General features: G+C 42.4%; 1 protein-coding gene and 1 long non-coding RNA gene across 10 annotated transcripts in view; one reads left to right on the plus strand and one right to left on the minus strand.

Annotated features, from left to right (window-relative positions):
- LOC135108067 (cell adhesion molecule Dscam2-like) overlaps nucleotides 1-12,129 on the minus strand; it is an 82,344-nt gene extending 70,215 nt beyond the window's left edge. For all 9 annotated transcript variants that reach the window (XM_064018664.1, XM_064018663.1, XM_064018669.1 and 6 more), the window contains exons 1-2: nucleotides 11,359-12,129; nucleotides 7,315-7,700 (exon numbers count right to left, since the gene is read on the minus strand). The gene's annotated coding sequence lies outside the window, so the exon portion shown is untranslated. The remainder of the gene's footprint in view (nucleotides 1-7,314; nucleotides 7,701-11,358) is intronic.
- LOC135108069 (uncharacterized) overlaps nucleotides 1-12,500 on the plus strand; it is an 86,908-nt gene that overhangs the window by 54,778 nt on the left and 19,630 nt on the right. The window lies entirely within an intron of this gene.

The following is a 12,500-nucleotide window of genomic DNA, read 5'->3' on the forward strand; positions in this document are numbered from 1 at the left end:
AATATGAGGAAAGATAGAGACTTCTAAGTTTGGCGCGAGGTGAAGAGAGGAAGACTGCGAGAAGCCATTCTTATGAAACGTGGGAGTGAGACTTTAGTATTTTTGTCTCCTTCTAAAAATTATATTGAAAAGAATGCTGCTGCTACTACTACTACTACTACTACTACTACTACTACTACTACTACTACTACTACTACTACTACTACTACTACTACTACTGCTGCTGCTGCTGCTATCACTACCACTACCACTACTACTACTGTTGCTACCACCACCACCACCACCACCACTAGTACTACTACTACTACTGCCGCCACTACTCTATCGCCACCACCAATACTAGTACCACCATTACTAACATTACTACTACTACTACTACTACTACTACTACTACTACTACTACTACTACTACTACTACTACTAATACTGCTATCACTACCACTACCACTACTGCTGCTACCACCACCAGCACCAGCACCACCACCACCACCACCACCAGCACCACTACCACTACCACCACCAGTACTACTACTACTACTGCCGCCACTGTTCTATCGCCACCACCAATACTAGTACTATCATTACTACCATTACCACTACTACTACTACTACTACTACTACTATTACTGTACTACTTCTACTACTACTACTACTACTACTACTACTACTACTACTACTACTACTACTACTAATAATAATAATAATAATAACAACAACAATAATAATACCACCACTAACAGCAAGCCAGATTTCCAGCAGTGCTAGAAAAGGGGAGAGGAGGAGAGGGGAGAGAGAGGAGAGTCAATACATAAACCAATTGGCCAACCACTAAATTGACAAGTTGAATGGCTCATGTTATCATTTGAATAACATAACGCACTCCATCCATCCCTCTCCGCCCCCCTACCCTCCATGTGCCCACCTGTGCCTTCCTATGCTGCATTTTCCACCGCCGCCTGCCTGTCTTTTGCATTATTCACGTTGCCGCATAAATTTTGTAATGCTTATGATCGGTTACTGAACGCTACACATCACTGCTTTATTTCTGCGTGTTTCTCTTCTCATCTTCGTCTTCCTATATGCCTTTAAGTTTTCCTTTTCATCTTTCTTTCTCTTCCTTGGTTCTTGTTTCTTAAGATTTTATTTTTCATGTTTCCCTCCCGATCGTCATCTTCCTATACCTGTTTAACTCTCTTTCGGTCTCTTTCTCTCTTCTATGTTTTCTCTCTCTCTCTCTCTCTCTCTCTCTCTCTCTCTCTCTCTCTCTCTCTCTCTCTCTCTCTCTCTCTCTCTCTCTCTCTCTCTCTCTCTCTCTCTCTCTCTCTCCTGCGTTCTGTCTCGTGTGTGTGTGTGTGTGTGTGTGTGTGTGTGTGTGTGTGTGTGTGTGTGTGTGTGTGTGTGTGTGTGTGTGTGTGTATCTGTGTATGTTTCTCCGTAATGAAATGTTCTGTCTATCTCGTTTGTTGTCGGAATATAAAATTAATTTTTAAATCTCTTTTTATTTTTTTTTCTGGTATTGTTGTCTGTTGGCTTTATTGTCTGCGCCTTTTATTAAATGAATTGTTTAATGTGTGATTGCGTTGATATTTTTTGTACATATACCTTATTTATTGATTTTCTCTGCATGAGTTGTAACATTTTTCTACATGAGGTTACCGTGTGTTGCTATTGATGCGTTGCTGAGTGTATCCGGCGTTCTACTTCTTACTGGTTATAGAAAACGTATTGAGTGTTATTCCTGCACCTCACATTTATTTAATTTATTTTCTTCTGTGCAGGAGTTGTGATATTTTCCTACATGACGCTACTCTGTTACTGTTGATGAGCAGTTCTGTGTGTCCAGCAAAGCGTCTCGTAATGGTCAAAGAAAAACTAAAAAATACGTAGATTTATTCCTTTATCGTACAAACTCTCACATACAATCATCTTCACAGTCCCAACGAAAACCACTATTCTTCCCACCACGTAAAACAAAAAAACACCCACATTCTTACCAGCATCACCCATAACACCATCACCCTTATTAGTACCATCACCACAACTCTCCTTCCCTCACCCTAACCCACACAATACCACTCCCAGATCCCTTCCTCGTCTCCATCACAGCTCCCATTACTACTACAATATCGACATTCCCTTACATCTCTGCTCCTTCTCCTGGCGCTCTTCTTGCTCCCGTAGTCCATAACGCGAGCCGTGGGGCCTGGGTGTGTGAGTGAGGAGCATAGCAATAGTGATCGCCTCTGGACGCGTCGTTGCCTCTTGTCAGAAGATATCAAGGGAGCGAAGCATAGATAGCCAAAGGTGCTGACGAGGAACATCTGACGTAGGGCTGACGGTGCGGGGTGAGAGAGAGAGAGAGAGAGAGAGAGAGAGAGAGAGAGAGAGAGAGAGAGAGAGAGAGAGAGAGAGGATGTGAAGGGGTAAAATTTCACTGTTTCTCCTTTTCCTATCTTAACGAGTTTGATGTAAGAAAATTAAAGATAGACATAGATATATAATATATATATATATATATATATATATATATATATATATATATATATATATATATAGAGAGAGAGAGAGAGAGAGAGAGAGAGAGAGAGAGAGAGAGAGAGAGAGAGAGAGAGAGAGAGAGAGAGAGAGAGAGAGAGAGAGAGAGAGAGAGAGAGAGAGAGAGAGAGAGAGAGAGAGAGAGAGAGAGAGAGAGAGAGAGAGAGAGAGAGAGAGAGAGAGAGAGAGAGAGAGAGAGAGAGAGAGAGAGAGAGAGAGAGAGAGAGAGAGAGAGAGAGCCATGGTAATATCACGTGCCGGGGAGGACACGGACCAGTTACGTGGAAGGCTGACGCTCGGGGAAGACGTCATTCCTCTACAGGACAGCATTGACATCCTTGGCGTGGAGATTGACTCTCGGCTGCGCTTTGACAAACACCTCGAGAAGGTGGCCCGAAATGCCTCCTTGAAGGTGACGCTGCTGCGCCGAGTAAAATACCTTCTCTCCCCTGATGACCTGCTGACCCTGTAGAAGGCCCAAATCAGACTTGTCATGGAATACGCTACCCTTCACCTGGGTGCAAGGCTACAGCAGCAGCCACCTTGACACTGATAGTGTTCAGTGTACAGTGTATAGTCTGTAGTATATGTAAATATGCGGACATTAGCTTTAAGATAGTTTGTCACACGATAGTTTAAACTTTAGTTACTAATATGTCCTCCCTTATTATATCACTGTACTTATTGCAAATGTTTAGAGAGAGAGAGAGAGAGAGAGAGAGAGAGAGAGAGAGAGAGAGAGAGAGAGAGAGAGAGAGAGAGAGAGAGAGAGAGAGAGAGAGAGAGAGAGAGAGAACGCTAGCAAGGGGGAAGGGAGAGTGGCTGGGGTTCTTTTGTCACCCACTCCGGAAAATTAGACCAACAGCCTCGAGGGGGAACGCGAAATTTATCTTTTTATGTGACGTGCTGCGAACCCGTGGGAAATTATAGGACCACGGGGGACTACGGATGCTGCGGGCGGCGGGGGAGCAGGTGGCGAGGCTCAGGTGAGGGAGAACAGCCGGGGGGGAAAGAGAGGAAGAGAGAGAGAGAGAGAGAGAGAGAAAGAGAGAGAGGGAGAGTCAATTAGTTTTGGATGCTTAGTGAGATAAGCAAGTCATTTGAGAGGAAGACAAGTAAATAAGGGGAAGTTAAGTGCTTGGAGATTGATGATGGGAGAGAGAGAGAGAGAGAGAGAGAGAGAGAGAGAGAGAGAGAGAGAGAGAGAGAGAGAGAGAGAGAGAGAGAGAGAGTTAATATTTTAAACACACATGGCCAAACGAAAGAGAGGTACAGCGCACTCACTCTTGTACGTAAATGTTACCTCAGTGAAAATTTGAAGTAAAATCGTGAATGTTAGAACGGCGAAATGTTTAAGGGAATAAAAAATTAGGGGAAGGAAAAAATCTTAAAATCCAGAATGTCATTTCCCTTGCATATATGAGTTCGAATTGTTTTCATTTATTCATGCATGCCAGAGAGAGAGAGAGTGAGAGAGAGAGAGAGAGAGAGAGAGAGAGAGAGAGAGAGAGAGAGAGAGAGAGAGAGAGAGAGAGAGAGAGAGAGAGAGAGAGAGAGACACTTCATTCGACGCATTGCAAAAACCAAGGCCCTAATATGATGAAGGTAAAACATTAAGCTACACAAAGGCGACGACAGTGCTTGCATCCAGCTTGTATTTTTTATTCATGAATGTGGGAATTTTTAAGGCGAATTTTTGCCTTCCACTGGTTGGTGGCTGAGTAAGAATAAGCATTTTGCGACGCACGGATAAGAGGGGAACGCTAAAGTGTATTCCTGTGTTTCGGTTTTGTCTTTTACATACGTCCACTGATTTCAGGTAAGAGCAGGTAAGGCCTCTCGCTCTCCCTCGCTCTCCCTCACTTAGATTACCGTATTGATGAGGTGAGAGGGAGAAACACTGAGAGTTAAAGGAGCAGAGGAGAGGTGCGCGAGAATGGCAGGAATTGTAGGTTAACTTGATTGCATACGGGTTTTCTCTTGTTGGTGTTCCCTCTTTGGTCTTCGTTTTGGTTAACATTACTGGTTGTTCTTGTTTATTTACGTATGTTTTTGCTCTCTTACCTCATCCGTTTCCTTTCTTTACCTGTAGAAATCTCGTGTTTTCATTTCCTTTCATTAGTCTAGCGTGGAAGAAGAGAAAGAGAGTAAAAGAGAGAGGCATAGAGGAATACACACTGGAGGACCCATCAGTTAAACACAAATCGGTGTTAGTTCACCGCGAAGCTTAATTTTGCAGCGAAGACTCACATGACTAAGCAGTGTGTTCTTTAACGCGGCAAATAAAAATGCAATTAGGCTGACCCAAAATTCATTACCGCAAGGCCTGTTCTTTTATGGGGCACTACTTGAGGGGGTGATGGGGAAGAGGGGACGGGAAGAGGGGAGTAATAAGGGAAGGGGAAGGTCAGAGAGGGTTGGTAGAGGTTTGGGGAGGCTTGGGGGTTCACATAGTCGCTGCACATTAAAAACCGAACGGCCTTTTGGCCACCTGCTGGTCTTTTTAATTAGGGAGGTAAATATGTAGCCATGTATGTGTTTAGTCTGACTCGCGCTCCGTGAGCTGAGCGGGAGAGTAATAATGGGAGACACTGGTGGCATAAAGCACAACAGCTAGAACAACAACAACAACAACAACAACAACAACAACAACAATAATAACTAACAACATTAGCTATAAGACTACTACTACTACTACTACTACTACTACTACTACTACTACTACTATCATCTCTTTTGCAAGGTTTATGAAGACAGCTTATCTCTGGATCTGTAGAAACGACCTCTTAGCTTTCACACACACACACACACACACACACACACACACACACACACACACACACACACACACACACACACACACACACACACACACACACACACACAACGAATCTCACAGTGTATCTCGAAAACAACAACATACTTTCTTCTACAAAACATTTTTTACACAGTACCTTCACACCACCACCGCCACCACCACCACCACCTCTTCTTTGTACCTTCATCACGCGTAACACAAGTACAAGGCAATGTAACACTCAAGTTTTCTCCCTCGTATTTTTGCCTACTACCACCACTACTACTACCATCGTCACCACCACTGCCGCTTCCTCTCGTAACATCAAAAAAGGACAGAAACACAGTTACGAACGATTCTAACTAGGCAACTGGGACGCATCGGACGCTCGTAAATAAAGGAACGAACGAGGGAAGTCAGCCAAGTTGCGCGCTGCTCCTGAGAATGGGACACACAGGCTTGCCCAACCGCTCTTGATGGATACACGACTCCCAGCTAAACTTCTAACCTGATTACTTCGCCAGAGTTGGTGGGCGATGTATCCACACAAAGCTACATTACCAGAAACTTCCTTTACCTCCCCCCTTCCCCTTTCCTGCTGTTCACCCTCCTACTCTTTCTCCTCCTCCTTCTCTTCTTCGTCTCTCTTTGTCCTTGTTCTTCTCTTTCTAATCTTCGACCTTTTCTTTCTCCTCGTCTTTCTCTCCCTTGTCCTCGTCCTCCTCTTCCTGGTTCTCGATCTTCTCCCCTTCCTTCTCTTCCTTCCTTCCTCCTCCTCCTCCTCCTCCTCCTCCTCCCTCCTCCTCCTCCTTCTCCTCCTCCTCCTCCTCCTCCTCCTCCTTTTCTTTCCAACTCATAATTTTTTTTTACTCTCCCCTCTGATTCCTCAGCGGGACAAGGTACAGGGACGAGAGAGGGAGGGAAGGATAGAGAGACAGGCACGTATGTAATTCCATTTTACCGAAGGTGTAGTTGGTGGGAGTCGATAGGAACCTCAAGGGAAAGAAGTAGAGAGAGGGACCCCTTTATACTTTCCCTTCCTGCTGCCCTTATATATATTTTTTTTTCCCTCTTCCACAAATCGAGTAAGATAAGAAGCAAAGGACTAATTCTGTTTTGTTGAAAGGAGAGCACGAGGGGAGGGTTCCTAATGCGATGGGGAGAAGAGAAGAGCTTGATTGGGAAAGGTTTATTTTTTTACTTTTTTTTTTTTTTTACTTGGACGTGGCAGAGTTGGAGGGAAGGAGAGAGGAGTCGAGAGGGTTGCATCTGAGGGTGGATGAAAAGGGTATTGGAGTGAGAAGTGGATGTGAAGATGTGCTTGATGAGGAAGTGGAGTCGCGCCTTGGTTTAGAGAGAGAGAGAGAGAGAGAGAGAGAGAGAGAGAGAGAGAGAGAGAGAGAGAGAGAGGGAGAGGGGGTAAAAGGGAATAGCTACGAGGAAAAGGAAAGAGAGATAAGTTAAATAAAAAATACTTGAAAAATCCGTGTTAAGTTTAGTTTCCAGCAGAATATTCAATATTTTCATTTAGAGGCAGATTATGTGCTTTTCTCTTAAAATTCACTTCCTGCAACGAAAAAATACACACACACACACACACACACACACACACACACACACACACACACACACACACACACACACACACACACACACACACACACACACACACAAATGGAGGCTATTCTTTAAACCTCTTTCTTTCATCCCTTTCTATACATACATACAGACACACGCACATGATTGACTTCACTTCTCAAAACTCAACACACAAAAGACAACTGAACAACAAACTAAAAGTGGCGCATTCAAACACTCACAAAGCAAAAATGAAAACAAAAAACAATAGCAACAAACAGGCAAAAAAGAAAAAGAAATAACGTTACGTACCAATGGACTTAATTGAATAACAGAGAATTCCGTTGCCTTTCCAGCTTTATAATTCTGAGGGAAATATTACGAATGTCCTGATTTATTCTTACCTTTAGCGAGGAGAACGACCTTGGGAGGAGAATTCCGGGGAGAGCACTGGAGGATAGCAAGGGCGGGAGCTTCGGGAGATGAGGAAGCTCGCGGGACGTCGTTTGAGGGGTGTGGGTAAATGTGGGAGGAGGAGTAGGGTTTTGATGGTGGGTTCAGAGGAAGAGGAGGAGGTGAAGGAGGAGGGTAGGCAGAAGAATCATAACGACTGGAGTGATGAACGGTGATAGGGAGAAAGGAGGAGGAGGAGGAGGAGGTGGAGGAGAGAGATGACGAAGGGGAGGAGGAGGTGGATGGAGAATGCAAGGAGAAGCGTGCATGTGTGAGCAGCCAATCAGCTTGCTCCGTCTTGCCCATCAGCTGTAGCCGATCACCCTCGACGGAATAACTGAAACGTGGATAGAAAAAGATGTAGACTTTAGATAAATATTCGAAATAACAAAGGTATGATTTTATAATGTAAATGCCATGAAAGATCGTGAAGAGAGTAACACAAGATAACATTAAGACAACACTGCCTCGAGAGAAGATAGAAGTTATAAATAAACATGGATGGGGAAGAACGTAGACTTTAAGAGCAGGTTTGAAAATAACGATGTAACTTATAATTCAGCTGCGTTGAAGAACTGTGAACCAGAGTAATACAGAATAAGAATATCTCGATAGAAAAAAGATATACGAAGGTGATTAATTTACACTGTATATCAGGGAGTGCTTCTGATTTTAAGTTTGTTCTACTATAACCCCAATATTTATAATGTAAATCCCTTCACCTATTGTGAACTGGAGTATAACAGATTGCATCGATAAAAGAAGATATAAAGAAAAGTTCAATATCTAGTAGTGGTTCTGGGCTTAAGTCTTACACTGCAACCCAACACTTCAACCGTCACTCACAAATATTGATAACCTTTACCAATTTAATCATGTACCAGTAAAGGGATAGAAGAAAAACATCCCTGTGAACAATATACTGTAGTCCATTTTTCTCTCGTGTACCGCTGCAATGGTCGTTCAGGCAACATATTAGGAATTCAGCGGACACTCACGCAACTGACGCTTCCATTTCCTGCGCTGAGCTGGCGAGTACTGCACCGTATGATGATGCCTCGGGCTACTCTTAAATATCATGTACAATATATCTGCCAATTTCCTGAACACACGAGCACTGTACAGTATTACCACGCCTCTAGCTGGAATGGCACTTAGGTATTCACGTGCATGGAGCGTTGATACTAACACACTTGCTTTAGTTTTATATTCTGAAACGGTTTGCTGTCTCATCACGACTATTTGCCACAGAGATAACTACCGGATTCCCATGACCGTTTCCTCTGTTATGTAGAAATCTTCATGATCTGTCAATAGAAACATAAAAAAAGAATACCCTTAAAAACCTGTGGAACGTCAAATAGAGCCTTGTGAAAGTAATCGAGATGCCGACATAAGCGTTTCAGAATATGGTCCTTAGTTTTTCTGCAGCCTCGATCCTGCCTTGGGTTCTCGTCCTGCTCCCTCTCCCTCTCCCTTCCATGGGTACTTTGCCCAGCTTAAAATCCACTTATGTGAAATAATGAACACAAACTGCCCCTCCTTTGAGTAAACTGTTAACGAGGAACGTCAGGAATTTGGTCTAACTCTGCCGGAGGGAATGTAAGGATTAAAATTTTAAATATGGATGAAACTTGCTACAGGAACTGAGTTATAACCATGTAGAGATTCCAGGTTGTTGTAAATATTGGAGTGATAATAGCAATTGTGCCTTCACCGAAAATTAAGGTATAGAATGATTGCGTTTGTCAATAAACTGCAAAGGTACGCCGTTCTACTTAGTGGTAAAAAGAGTAATAATAACAATTGTGCCTTCACCGAAAACTAAACTATGAAATGGCTGCGTATGTCAATAAAATACTGAGGCACGTCCGTTGTTCTACTTAGCGGTAAAAGGAGTAATATCAGTGATTACACTTTGCCTACTTACTGTGCCTATTTTGGGAAGGTCTATTATACTAATGCACGAGAAAATGGTGTTTTATGAAGGGCATTATAATTCTGTGCAATACAACATTAATGGAAGGTTTGCCTGTTCATTTATGTTAAGTGGACCGCTATTTTTTAATATTGACAATTAGTATTTGATTCCTCTACGCTCATCTAATACGAGTATACCATATATGTGTATTTCCTCCTACGCTATTAATACACTGAACTTGAGACACTAATATGAAAAAAAAAGTAAAGTGCAATTTGAGAGGCGTTAGGAAAAAAATAAATAAACAAAGCAGAGTAAGAGAATCCACCACAAAAGTATTAATATTAGACACTAATATGAAAGACTGTGGACTTCAGTTTAAGAAAGGTATCAGAAAAAAAGTGGAAAATACAGAGTGAGAGAAAGCGCCACAGAATTGCTGTCGTACTCTCTCCCCTTCGTAATAGATGAAGAAAAGTATTAATAATCTGATCCTGAAGCACCAATATCACTAAAATCAAAGAGCGTAAGGTTTAATTTGTAAGAAAAAGGTATTAGAAGAAAAGTAGCAAATAGAAAGTGAAAGAAACCGCCACAAAATTGCCGTCGTAGTCTCTCCCCTTCGTAATAGATGAAAAAAAAAAAAAAAACCGTGAAGCGAAATTTGCTGAAACCGATACTTGTGTGGAATTATCCATTGCTGGCGGATGGAAGTGTTGCCAATCACCACTAATAAACAGTTACTCCGCACTGCTCCCTCATTTTCCACCCCTCCCTCTCCTCTCCCTCTACCCTTCGTCCTCTTTCTCCTCCTCCATTTCCCCTCTCTCTCTCTCTCCTCCCTATATCCTTCCTCCTCTTCTTTCCCTCCATTCTCTCCATCCTATTTTCTCTTTCTCCTACCCCCCCGCCCTTTCTCCTCTCCTTCTTTCCTTCCTCCTCTTCCTCCTCCAGCTTTTGTTCCCTGTTTTCCCTCCTTCTATCCTTGCTTTTCCTCCTCTTTTAAATTTTGCCCCCTCTTTTCCCCTTCTCTCCCTCCTCTATCTAATGTTATTCCTCTTCCTACTTTTTCACCCCCTCTCTCCCTTCCCTCTACCCTTCCTCCTCTTTCTCTTACTACTATTTTTTTTCCACACAATACACCTTGCTCCCTGGTACGAATTTCCTTTGCATTTTTCCCTTTTTTCTTCTTCACTATCTTCTCTTTCTCGTTTTTCCTTTCTTTTACTTTTGTTCCTTCTGTTTCCTTTACAGTTCCATCTTCAATATTTATTCTTATTTTTTCTTTCATGATTTTTGTTTTGTTTTATTACATTCTCCTATTCTTTTTCCTATTCCTTGTTATCTCTCTTCCTTCTGTTAATGTTCTTCCATCCTTTCCCTTTATTTTTTTGCGCTTTCTCTTTTCCTTTACACTTTACAGTTCTTACTTTCTTTTTTCCTTTTTCTTATTTTTGCCTGTCACCTTAATCCTCCTTTCCTCTGTACACTTACACTGCCCTCCTCCATCTCCTCCTCCTCCTCCTCCTCCTCCTCCTCCTCCTCCTCCTCCTCCTCCTCCTCCTCGTAATCAGTGTTGGTCGTCTTCACTGGCACAAAAGGAATCTACAGTCATCTCTGTCCCTCCTCCTTTCCTTCACTTCTTTCTTTTCCTTCTTTCCCTCCCTCCCTCCCTCCCTCACTCCCTCCCTTCCTCCCTACTGGACAGTGATATCTTTGTATTGTCTCTCCTTATGTCTGTTGCCGTTACTCCTCCTCCTTTTCTTCCTACTTATCCTCTTACTCGTCTTTTTCCACTTCTTACCTTTTATCTGTATGATTTTGTCTAGAAGCAACTTACAAACTAATACAATCGTCTAATATATTTTAACAGTATTATACGACCCAAGAAAATATTGAGAACTTGAATAAATGATGGGAGGGAGGGAGGGGGTGAGAAGGAAAAAAAAATGTCGAAAATTAAGAAAAAAAACAAACAAATGAATGAAAGAAAGAAAGAAGAAAAAATAGCAAAGGTAACATTATTCGTACTTAAGATTCTTGTCCATTTATCTAATTTCACGTTGTTCCTCACCTGAGAGAAGCATCCAGGTAATCAACTCGCCAGGTATAATTAGAGGTGGGCTGCGGTGACTCTTGAGACAAGGTAGGGGAGGAAGATGAAAAGGAAGAGGAGGTGGAGGGGGAGACGGGAGAGGACGAGAGGGTAGTGGGAAAAGGCGAGAGGAAAGAGGGCTGATCTGTTACTGGAGAGGGATGAGAGGGAGAAATGCTAGAATGAGTGGGCTGGATTGGTAAAAGAGTGGGATTAGAGGTAGGAATGCTAGAATGAGTGGGCTGGGATGGTGAACGAGTCGGGAGAGAGAGGTGGAAACTGGTATGAGTGGTCTGGTGTGGTAAATGAGTGGGATAAGAGGGACGGGTGTTTGTACCTGCGGGCTGGAGTGAATAAGTGATCACCTGAGTGTGTATGTGTGTTGCTTGAGTGGGATGAGGAGGCTGAGTGGCTGTGGAGAAGCGTGGAGTGGTGATCTGAGTGGGAGGGCGAGTGGGGGTAAAGATAGGAGTGATTTTCCAACGTTTTCTTTCATCTGTGTTTGTTTTTTCGTTTCTTCTCCCTTCCTTTTTCTCCTTTCTCTCCTTTTTCGCTTGTGGCTGCGTCTTCATTCTTTCGTTTCTTCTTGTTTCCTTTTCCTTTTCCTTTTCTTTTTCCCCTTTTGACTTGTGTGTTGTCGCCTTCTCCTTTCTTCTTTCGTCTTTCTCTTCTTTTTCCATGTTGTTTTTCTTCTCTTGTGTTCTATAAGTCTTTCTTTCCTTGTTATTTTTGCAATCTTTATCGTAGTATTTCTCGTTACTCTTATATTTTGATTCTTTGCATTTTTCCTCTTCTTTGCCTTTCTTTTCCTTTAATTCCTTTCTCTTCATATCTTTATTTATTCTATCTTTTTCGTATTTCTCATTTTTGTCTAAATTCTCTTTCGAGTGTTTAAATTCCTTCTTATCTTCTTTCCACGTTTTGCTTTTTTCTTGCTTTCTGTATTTCATCTCCATCTTTCTCTGCTTTTCATACTGGTCATTCTCCTTCAATGTTCTGCCTTTACTTTCTACGTTTCCAGTTTTTCCTTTCTCCTTTCTAATCTTGTATTTCTCCATTTTATCTTGCTTCTCCTTTTCTTTTGATTTCCTGCTATTTTTGTATTTATCTTCGTTTTCACC

Source organism: Scylla paramamosain, chromosome 16 (genome assembly GCF_035594125.1).
Source record: "Scylla paramamosain isolate STU-SP2022 chromosome 16, ASM3559412v1, whole genome shotgun sequence".
NCBI lineage: Eukaryota > Metazoa > Arthropoda > Malacostraca > Decapoda > Portunidae > Scylla > Scylla paramamosain.